The following is an 11,389-nucleotide window of genomic DNA, read 5'->3' on the forward strand; positions in this document are numbered from 1 at the left end:
TATAGGAATGCAAGGGATTTCTGTGTGTTAATTTTATATCCTGCAACTTTACTATATTCACTGATTAGCCCTAGTAATTTTCTGGTGGAGTCTTTAGGGTTTTCAGTGTAGAGGATCATGTCATCTGCAAACAGTGAGAGTTTTATTTCTCCTTTTCCAATCCGGATTCCTTTTATTTCCTTTTCTGCTTTGATTGCTGTGGCCAAAACTTCCAAAACTATGTTGAATAGTAGTGGAGAGAGTGGTCACCCTTGTCTTGTTCCTGACTTTTAGGGGAAATGCTTTCAGTTTTTCATGTATTGAGGATAATGTTTGCTGTGGGTTTGTCATATATAGCTTTTATTATGTTGAGGTATGTTCCTTCTATTCCTTCTTTCTGGAGGTATTTTATCATAAATGGATGTTGAATTTTGTCAAAGGCTTTTTCTGCATCTATTAAGATAATCGTGGATTTTATCTTTCAATTTGTTAATGTGGTGTATTACATTGATTGATTTGCGGATATTGAAGAATCCTTGCATCCCTGGGATAAAGCCCACTTGGTCATGATGTATGATCTTTTTAATATGCTGTTGGATTCTGTTTGCTAGAATTCTGTTAAGGATGCTTGCATCTTAACTGTAAGATGGACTGTAGTATTCTTTTTTTGTGGCATCTTTGTCTGGTTTTGGTATTAGGGTGATGGTGGCCTCATAGAATGAGTTTGGAAGTTTACCTTCCTCTGCAACTTTCTGGAAGAGTTTGAGTAGGATAGGTGTTAGCTCTTCTCTAAATTTTTGGTAGAATTCAGCTGTAAGGCCATCTGGTCCTGGGCTTTTGTTTGCTGGAAGATTTCTGATTACTGTTTCAATTTCCATGCTTGTGATGGGTCTGTTAAGATTTTCTATTTCTTCCTGGTTCAGTTTTGGAAAGTTGTACTTTCTAAGAATTTGTCCATTTCTTCTAAGTTGTCCATTTTATTGGCAGATAATTGTTGGTAGTAGTCTCTTATGATCCTTTGTATTTCAGTGTTGTCTGTTGTGATCTCTCCATTTTCATTTCTAATTTTGTTGGTTTGATTCTTCTCCCTTTGTTTCTTGATGAGTCTGGCTAATGGTTTGTCAATTTTATTTATCTTCTCAAAGAACCAGCTTTTGGCTTTGTTGATGTTTGCTATGGTCTCTTTTATTTCTTTTGCATTTATTTATGTCCTAAATTTTAAGATTTCTTTCCTTCTTCTAACCCTGGGGTTCTTCATGTCTTCCTTTTCTAGTTGCTTTAGGTGTAGAGTTAGGTTATTTATTTGACGTTTTTCTTGTTTCTTGAGATAAGCCCGTATTGCTATGAACCTTCCCCTTAGCACTGTTTTTACAGTGTCCCATAGGTTTTGGGTTGTTGTGTTTTCATTTTCATTTGTTTCTATGCATATTTTGATTTGTTTTTTTATTTCTTCTGTGATTTATTGATTATTCAGCAGCATGTTGTTCAGCCTCCGTATGTTGGAATTTTCAATAGTTTTTCTCCTGTGCTGCTGCTGCTGCTAAGTTGCTTCAGTCGCGTCTGACTCTGTGCAACCCCATAGACTGCAGCCCACCAGGCTCCCCCGTCCCTGGAATTCTCCAGGCAAGAAACTGGAGTGCGATGCAATTTCCTTCTCCAATGCGTGAAAGTGAAAGTGAAGTTGCTCAGTCAGGTCTGACTCGTAGCCACCCCACGGACTGCAGCCTACCAGGCTCCTCCATCCGTGGGATTTTTTTAGGCAAGAGTACTGGAGTAGCTTGCCATTGCCTTCTCCGTTTTCTCCTGTAATTGACATCTAATCTTACTGCATTGTGGTCAGAAAAGATGCTTGGAATGATTTCAATTTTTTGAATTTACCAAGACTAGATTTATGGCCCAGGATGTGATCTATCCTGGAAAAGGTTCCGTGTGCACTTGAGAAAAAGGTGATTGAGAAAAAGGTGAAATTCATTGTTTTGGGGTGAAATGTCAATTAGGTCTAACGGGTCTATTGTATCATTTAAAGTTTGTTTCTTTGTTAATTTTATGTTTAGTTGATTTATCCATAGGTATGAGTTGGGTATTAAAGTCTCCTACTACTATTGTGTTATTGTTAATTTCCCCTTTCATGCTTGTTAGCATTTGCCTTACATATTGCGGTGCTCCTTTGTTGGGTGCATATATATTTATAATTGTTATATCTTCTTCTTGGATTGATCCTTTGATCATTATGTAGTGTCCTTCTTTGTCTCTTTTCACAGGCTTTATTTTAAATTCTATTTTATCTGATATGAGTATTGCTTCTCCTGCTTTCTTTTGGTCTCTATTTGCATGGAATATCTTTTTCCAGCCCTTCACTTTCAGTCTGTGTGTGTCCCTTTTTTTGAGGTGGGTCTCTTGTAGACAACATATATAGGGGTCCTGTTTTTGTATCCATTCAGCCAGTGTTTGTCTTTTGGTTGGGGCATTCAACCCATTTGCATTTAAGGTAATTTTTGATAAGTATGATCCCATTGCCATTTACTTTGTTTTTTTGGGTTCAAGTTTATTCACCCTTTCTCTGTTTCCTGTCTAGAGAAGATCCCTCAGCATTTGTTGGAGAGCTGGTTTGGTGGTGGTGAATTCTCTCAGCTTTTGCTTGTCTGTAAAGCTTTTGATTTCTCCTTCATATCTGAATGAGATCCTTGCTGGGTACAGCAATCTGGGCTGTAGGTTTTTCTCTTTCATCACTGCCATTCCCTTCTGGCCTGAAGAGTTTCTATTGAAAGATCAGCTGTTATCCTTATGGGAATCCCCTTGTGTGTTATACGTTGTTTTTTCCCTTGCTGTTTTTAATATTTATTCTTTGTGTTTGGTCTTTGTTAATTTGATTGATATGTGTCTTGGGGTGTTTTGTCTTGGATTTATCCTGTTTGGGACTCTCTGGGTTTCTTAGACTTGGGTGACTATTTCCTTCCCCATGTTAGGGAAGTTTTCAACTGTTAACTCCTCAAGTATTTTCTCATGGTCTTTCTTTTTGTCTTCTTCTTCTGGGACTCCTATGATTCAAATGTTGGGGCATTTAACATTGTTCCAGAGGTCTCTGAGGTTGCCCTCAATTCTTTTAATTATTTTTTCTTTTTTCCTCTTTGCTTCATTTATTTCTAACATTCTATCTTCTACCTCACTTATCCTATCTTCTGCCTCCATTTTTCTACTGTTGGTTCTCTCCAGAGTGTTTTTGACCTCATTTATTGCATTATTTATCATATATTGACTCTTTTTTATTTCTTCTAGGTCCTTGTTAAACCTTTCTTGCATCTTCTGAATCCTTGTCTCCAGGCTATTTATCTGTAACTTCATTTTGTTTTCAAGATTTTGGATCATTTTCACTATCATTATTCCAAATTTTTTATCAGGTAGATTCCCTATCTCCTCCTCTTTTGTTTGGTTTGGTGGGCATGTATCCTGTTCCTTTACTTGCTGGGTATTTCTCTGCCTTTTGATCTTGTTTATGTTGCTGTGTTTGGGGTGGCCTTTCTGTATTCTGGCAGTTTGTGATTCCTCTTTATTGTGGAGGTTCCTTGCTGTGGGTGGGGTTGGACAGGTGGCTTGTCAAGGTTTCCTAGTTAGGGAAGCTTGTGTCAGTGTTCTGGTGGGTGGAGCTGGATTTCGTCTCTCTGAAGTGCAATGAAGTGTCCAGTAGTGAGTTTTGAGATGTCAGTGGGTTTGGTGTGACTTTGGTCAGTCTGTGTATTGAAGCTCAGGGCTATGTTCCTGTGTTGCTGGAGAGTTTGCATGGTATGTCTTGCTCTGGAACTCATTGGCCCTTGGGTGGTGCTTAGTTTCAGTGTAGATATGGAGGCTTTTGATGAGCTCCTATCAATTAATGTTCCCTGGAGCCAGAAGTTCTCTGGTGTTCTCAGGATTTGGAGTTAAGCCTCCTGCCTCTGGTTTTCAGTCTTATTCTTATAGTAGCCTCAAGGCTTCTCCATCTATACAGCACTGATGATAAAACATCTAGTTAATGATGAAAAGTTTCTCCACAGTGAGGGTCACCCAGAGAGGTACACAGAATTACATGGAGAAGAGAAGAGGGAGGAGGGAGATAGTGGTGACCAGGAGGAGAAGAGGGGGGATCAAAAGGGGAGAGAACAAGCTAGCCAGTAATCACTTCCCTATGTGCTCTCCACAGTCTGGATCCCTCAGAGATGTTCAAGGAGTTACACAGAGAAGAGAAGAGGGAGGAAGGAGACAGAGGAGGCCAGGAGGATAAAAGGGGGAATCAAAAAGAGAGAGACAGATCTAGCCAGTAATCAGTTCCCTAAGTGTTCTCCACAGCCGGAATACACAAAGAGATTCACAGAGTTGGGTAGAGAAGAGAAGGGGGAGGGAGGAGATAGAGGTTATCTGGTGGAGAAAAAGGAGAGTCAAAAGAGGGAGAGAGCAATCAAGCCAGTAATCTCACTCTCAAGTAAAAATGAGTACTGAAGATTGGGAGAACTATCTCATTTGAAAAGACCCTGATGATGATAGAGATTGAAGGCAGCAGTAGAAGGGGACGATGAAGGATGAGATGGTTGTATGGCATCACTGACTTGATTGACAGTTTGAGCATGCTTCGGGAATTAGTGATGGACAGGGAAGCCTGGAGTGCTGCAGTCCATGGGAGTCGCAAAGAATTGGAGACAACTGAGTGACTGAACTGAACTGAACAGTCTAATAGGGAAGACAGACGTATAAACAAAGGAGTTGCAACATGACATTGTGTGAAGTACAGAAGAATTCCAGAGTTGGAAGCCTTAGAAAATGCTCTCCAGAAGAGGGGACACCAGGACAAGGATTTTGAAGGATGAAAGGAGACAAGGCAGGAAGAATAATCTGAGCCATGGTAACTTGTTTAACGTCCCAGAAGAATCTTGCTGGAGCCTGAGGTAAGATGGGGACAGGATGCATTGACAAATGACACTTAAAGAAGTAGGCAGGAAGCACATGCTAGGTTGAAGACCTTGAACTACATGCTTTAGAAAAGTGACAGGCTACCAGGGAGACTCTAAATATTTTCATGTTTTAATTTTGTTGTTAGTATTGGTGTTCTTGTTTTTGTTTGTTTTCTGTAATGAAATGAAAGTGAAAAGTGAAAGTGGCTTAGTCATATCCATTTCTTTGCTATCCCATGGACTATACAGTCCATGGAATTCTCCAAGCCAGAATACTAGAGTGGGTAGCCTTTCCCTTCTCCAGGGGATCTTCCCAATCCAGGGATCAAACTCAGGTCTCCTGTATTGCAGGCAGATTCTTTACCAGCTGAGCCACCAGGGAAGCCCAAGAATATTGGAGTGGGTAGCCTGTCCCTTCTCCAGGGGATCTTCCCGACCAAGTAACTGAACACTGGGGTCTCCTGCATTGCAGGCAGATTCTTTACCAATTGAAGTACCAGGGAAGCTCCCATGGTAATGAAATGGCCATGACTAAATTTTCAGTTTGGAAAGAACTTTGTGTTGGTGAACTGTGTAGAGAGGGTTGTGGGGCCCCGGTGAGAGATCAGAGACAGGAAGACAAGATTTAAAGTCACTGAAATCATCTAAATGAGAGGTGATAAAAACTCAAATGAAGAAGTAGCCTGTGGATGCAAACAGCAGGTTCAGGGGAATTTTATGATTCCCAGGTGGCACTAGTGGTAAGGAGCTCGTCTGCCAATGCAGGAGACCTAAAAGATGCAGGTTCAATCCCCGAGTCGGGAAGATGCCCTAGAGCAGGGCACAGCAACCCACTCTAGTATTCTTGTCTGGAGAATCCCATGGACAGAGGAGCCTGGTGGGCTATGGTCCATAGCGTCATGAAGAGTCGGACACAGTGGAAGTGACTTAGCAAAGCACATGATAGAATAGATTTGGTGAATGTTTGGTTCTTGCAGAGAGGGAAAGAAAAGGAATGATGGCCAGGATTCTGTTCCATGAGCCCCAGCTGAGTGGTGTTGCTATTGACTGAAGGTGTAGCAAGTTTGGGATCAGCTGGGAGGAGACTAGTTCAGTCTAACCACACAGTCGGCCCTCCATATCCACAGGTTCCACATCTGCAGATTTAACCAAGTGCAGATTAACAATATTTCAAAAAAAAAAAAAATCAGAAACTTCCACAAAGCAAAACTTGAATTTTCCATGCTTTGATAACTATTTACATAGAATTTACATTATACTTACAAGCATTTCCATAGCATTTACACTGTATTAGATATTGTAACTAATCTAGAGCTTATTTAAAGTACACAGGAAGATGTGCAAATACTATGTCATTTGATATAAGGGACTTCAGCATCCTCACATTTTGGTATCTGCAGGGGTCCTGGAGCCAATTCCCTACAGATACCAAATGATGACTGTACTAAGTTTGAGAAGTCCATGAAATAGAGATGTCATACATATAGTTGGATATATGCATCTGAAGTTCTCAGGATATTTCAGAACTAGGAACATATATTTGGGAATTATGTGTGTACATTACAGGTCACACTTTGGAATTACATAAAAATAACCAAGACAGATTTACGATGATCACAGAAGATAGTCAAGAAAGGGGCAGTTCATTTAAGGTAAAAATAACATTTAAGATAGAAATTAAATGGTCACTTAAGGTAAAAGAATAACCTGAGATAAAATAATAAAAGATAAGAGAACCAGGAGAATAAGAGACTGAGAAAGTTCAAAAGAGGTTAGAGATCAAGAAGGAGAGAAAAAGATAAAAGAGATGCAAAATATTACAAAAGTAACAGAAGAACTTGGTAACGAATTGACTCTTTCCTATCCCATTTCTCTTACATTCAGATATGATGCCCTGTTTCAAGTTCAGGCGATTAGAAAAATAATAGTATAATTAACAGAATTAGGAACACAGAAAGAATATAGCTTGGGAAGAAAGCAGATGAGTTTCAGTTGGGATATACTAATTCTGAAATGCAATCAGGACACCAATCTCTGAGAAAATCTCAGAAGAAAGGTCAGATATGGAAGTTAATATTCGAAAATTATCTATATGAAAGTGTTAGTGAAATCAGTGAAATTCTCATGGAAGAGAATATAAAAAGTGAGGAGGAAAAGAAGGTATGCAAAAGTGAGGAGGAAAAGAAGGTATGCAAGTGGTCAATAAGCATATGAAAATATGTTCAACATAGAGTCATTGGGGAAATGCAAATCAAAACACAAAGAGATACTGCTTCATATCCACTACAATGGCTACATTCAAAAAGACTGACAATAGCAAGTGTCAGTGAGGATATGGGACAAAATGGAACCCCCACCCCCACCCCCACATTGCCAGTGGGAATGTAAAATCGTACAGTTGCTTTGGAGAAGCCAGGCAGTTTCTATGGAAAACAATTTGGCAGTTCCTCAAAAAGTTAAATATAGAGTAGCCATACGATCCAGCAATTCCACTCCTAGCTATCTATCCAAGAGAAATGAAAATGCATGTCCAACAAAATTTTTTACACAAATATTCATAGTAGCACTATTTATAATAGCCAAAAGGGGACAGCTCAAGTGTCTACCAACTAGTGAATGAATAAAGAAAATCTGGAATAGCCATTCAATGAAATATTATTTAGCTGCAAAAATATACTTTATTCTTAAAAATTATTTTGTGAAGGACATTGTCAGAAGAATGAAAAGAGAAATCACAGACTAGGAGGAATATTTGCAATATAGCTTGGTTAAAAGACTTGTACCTTAAATATACAGATTACTTAGAACTCCACAAAAAGAAAAGAATCCAACTTAAGGATGGGCAAAGAATCTGAACACTTTACCAAAAAAAGACATATAGATGGCAAATAAGTATATGAAAAGATGCTCCATATCATGTATAATTAAGGAATTACATATTAAAACAATAATGAAATATTACTATGCACTATCTGTTGTTGTTATTCACTAATTCGTGCCTGACTCTTTGTGACTCCATGGACTACAGCATGCCTGGCTCCTCTGTCCTCCACTATCTCCCAGAGTTTGCTCAAACTCATATTTGCTTAGTCAGTGATGCCATCCAACCATCTCATCCTCTGTCATCCCCTTCTCCTACTGCCCTCCATACTTCCCAGCATCAGGGTCTTTACAATGAGTTGGTTCTTTGCATCAAGTGGCCAAAGTATTGGAGCTTCAGCTTCAGCATCAGTCCTTCCAATGAATATTCAGGGTTGATTTCCTTTAGGATTGACTGGTTGGATCTCCTTGCATTCCAAGGGACTCTCAAGAGTCTTCTCCAGCACCACAGTTCAAAAGGATCAATTCTTCAGCACTCAGCCTTCTTCATGGTCCAACTCTCACATGCATACACGACGACTGGAAAAACCATAGCTTTGACTATGCACTATTAGGATGGCTAAAACTTAAACAACTGAGAACAGCAAATGTCAGGAAGTATGTAGAGCAACTTGAACTCCCATTCATCACTGGTGGGAATACAATATGGAACAGCCAATTTGGAGGAGAATTTGGCATTTTCTTATAAAAGCAAGCATATACTTACTATATGATCCAGCAATTATGCTCCTTGGTATTTACCCAAACCTGTTGAAAACATGTCCACACAAAAACCTCCACACAGATGTTTACAGCAGCTTTATTCATAATTGCCAAAACTTGGAAACAAGATGTCCTTCAGTTAGTGTGTGGATAAATAAACTGTGGTCTATCCAGACAAATGAATATTCAGTTCAGTCACTCAGTTGTGTCTGATTCTTTGCAATCCCATGGACCGCAGCATACCAGGCTTCCCTGTCCATCACAAATTCCTGGAATTTACTCAAACTCATGTCTATCAAGTCGGTGATGCCATCCATACATCTCATCCTCTGTCATCCCCTTCTTCTCCTGCCTTCAATCTTTCCCAACAACAGGGTCTTTTCCAATGAATCAATTCTTCGCATCAAGTGACCAAAGTTATGAGAGCTTCAGGTTCAACATCAGTTCTTCCAGTGAACACCCAGGATTGATCTCCTTTAGGATGGACTGGTTGGATCTCCTTGCAGTCCAAGAGACTCTCAAGTCTTCTCAAAAAGCACAGTTCAAAAGCTCAATTCTTCAGTGCTCAGCTTTCTTTATGGTCCAACTCTCACATCCATACATGACAACTGAAAAAACCATAGCTTTGACTAGATGGACCTTTGTTGGCAAAGTAATGTCTCTGCTTTTTAGTATGTTGACTAGGTTTTTCATAGCGTTTTTTCCAAGGAGCAAGCATCTTTTACTATTTAGTCCTAAAAGAGAAATGAGCTATCAAAGGCATGAAAATACATGGAGGAAACTTAAATGCATATTACTAAGTAAGAAAAAACAATCTGAAAAGACTGCATACTGTGTGATTCCAACTACATGACATTGTGGAAAAGATAAAACCATGGAAACAGTAAAAAAAAAAAAAAAAGTGGTTGCCAGGGGTTCTGGGGGAGAGAAGCACTGTACCAAAAATCCTCTGTGCTCCAACTACTCATCAAAACTTCCATATGATACTATAATTGTGGATACAGTAGTGGCTCAGATGGTAAAATGTCTGCCTGCAATGCCGAAGAACTGGGTTCGATCCCTGGGTTGGGAAGATCCCCTGGAGAAGGAAATGGCAACCCATTCCAGTACTCTTGCCTGAAAAATTCCATGGTTGGAGGAGTCTGGTAGGCTACAGTCCATGAGGTCACAAAGAGTCCGACACGACTGAGCGACTTTGCTTTATGCATTTGTGAAAACCCACAGAACTAACTGCACAACACACAGAGTGAACCTTCATGTAAACTATGAACTTTAGTTAACAAATGAACCACACCAATTCAAGATGTTAGTGGAGAAAACTATGGTCAGAGGAGTAAGAAGAGAGGAGTATATGGGAACTCTGTACTATCTGCTCACTTTCTGTAAAAGTAAAACTGCTCTAAAAATAAAAGTCTACTAATTTTACAAAAGTTAAAGAAAGACTGATGTACTAGTCCATATTAAAACAGAGTGAGTCTTGTAAACATTACCTTAACTGTGAGAATCCAGTCACAAAAGACTACATATCATATGATTCCATTTATTAATATAAGAAAAGTCCAGAGTAGGCAAATCTATGGTGACAAAAAGCAGATTAGTAGTTGCCTAGGAACTAGGGGGAATAAAGGGGACATGGAGAGTGACTGCTAATTGCTATGGAGTTTCGTTTGGGGATTTTGAAATTGTCCTAAACTTTTTGGTGATGATTCTGGTGATGGCTGTGAATATACAGCTCCGTGAACATACTAAAACCATGTTAAATGGATGAATTGTATAGTATATGTACTAAATTTCAAGAAATCTTGATATTGTTAATGAATTTGAAAATCTCAATAAAATGGATTATTTCCTAAGAAACTTAGCAAATTAGAATCGCAAAGATGTAGAAAACATGGGGGGGTGGGAATGTGCTGTTTAAAAACATTTCCTCCAATGATTTCATTGTGTCCAGGTAGCTTCATGAACAACTCCTTTATAATTTACAAGGGACAGATAATTTCCATCCTCTAAAAGTAGTTTCCAGCATAGAGGAAAAGAAGAAACTAAGCACTATTCATTTTATAAAGCTAAAGTTATCCTGCCCACAAAATATAATTAATACATGTACAAAACACAGAGAAAACTTAATTTTAATGTCAGTTAAGAACATAGAGGCAAAAATCCTAAATAAAATACCAGCAGATCAAATTCAGCAAGACAAAAATAATACTACAACATAAGCAAAGGATTATTATTTTAGGAGTGCAATTTAATATTAGAACATATAGATATATAATATAGCCCAACAATTAGCCAAAAGAGAAAACTTCCATGTATGACAAAGAATATTTAAAATTTCTTAAATTTCTTAAAGAAATTAAAAAAATCTGTATCAGAACAGAAAATTGGACAAGAGTTCAGTTCAGTTCAGTCACTCAGTAGTGTCCGACTCTGCAACCCCATGAATCGCAGCACGCCAGGCCTCCCTGTCCATCACCAACTCCCAGAGTCTACCTAAACCCATGTCCACTGAGTCGGTGTTGCTATCCAACCATCTCATCCTCTGTCGTCCCCTTCTCCTCCTGCCCTCAATCTTTCCCAGCATCAGGGTCTTTTCAAATGAGTCAGCTCTTCGCATCAGGTGGCCAAAGTATTGGAGTTTCAGCATCAACATCAGTCCTTCCAATTAATACCCAGGACTGATCTCCTTTAGGATGGACTGGTTGGATCTCCTTGGAGTCCAAGGGACTCTCAAGAGTCTTCTCCAACACCACAGTTCAAAAGCATCAATGCTTCAGTGCTCAGCTTTGTTTATAGTCCAACTCTCACATCCATACATGACTACTGGAAAAACCAGAGCCTTGACTAGATGGAACTTTGTTGACAAAGTAATGTCTCTGCTTTTTAATATACTGTCTAGGTTGGTCATA

The sequence above is a fragment of the Cervus canadensis genome, chromosome X (assembly GCF_019320065.1).
Source record: "Cervus canadensis isolate Bull #8, Minnesota chromosome X, ASM1932006v1, whole genome shotgun sequence".
NCBI classification, from domain to species: domain Eukaryota; kingdom Metazoa; phylum Chordata; class Mammalia; order Artiodactyla; family Cervidae; genus Cervus; species Cervus canadensis.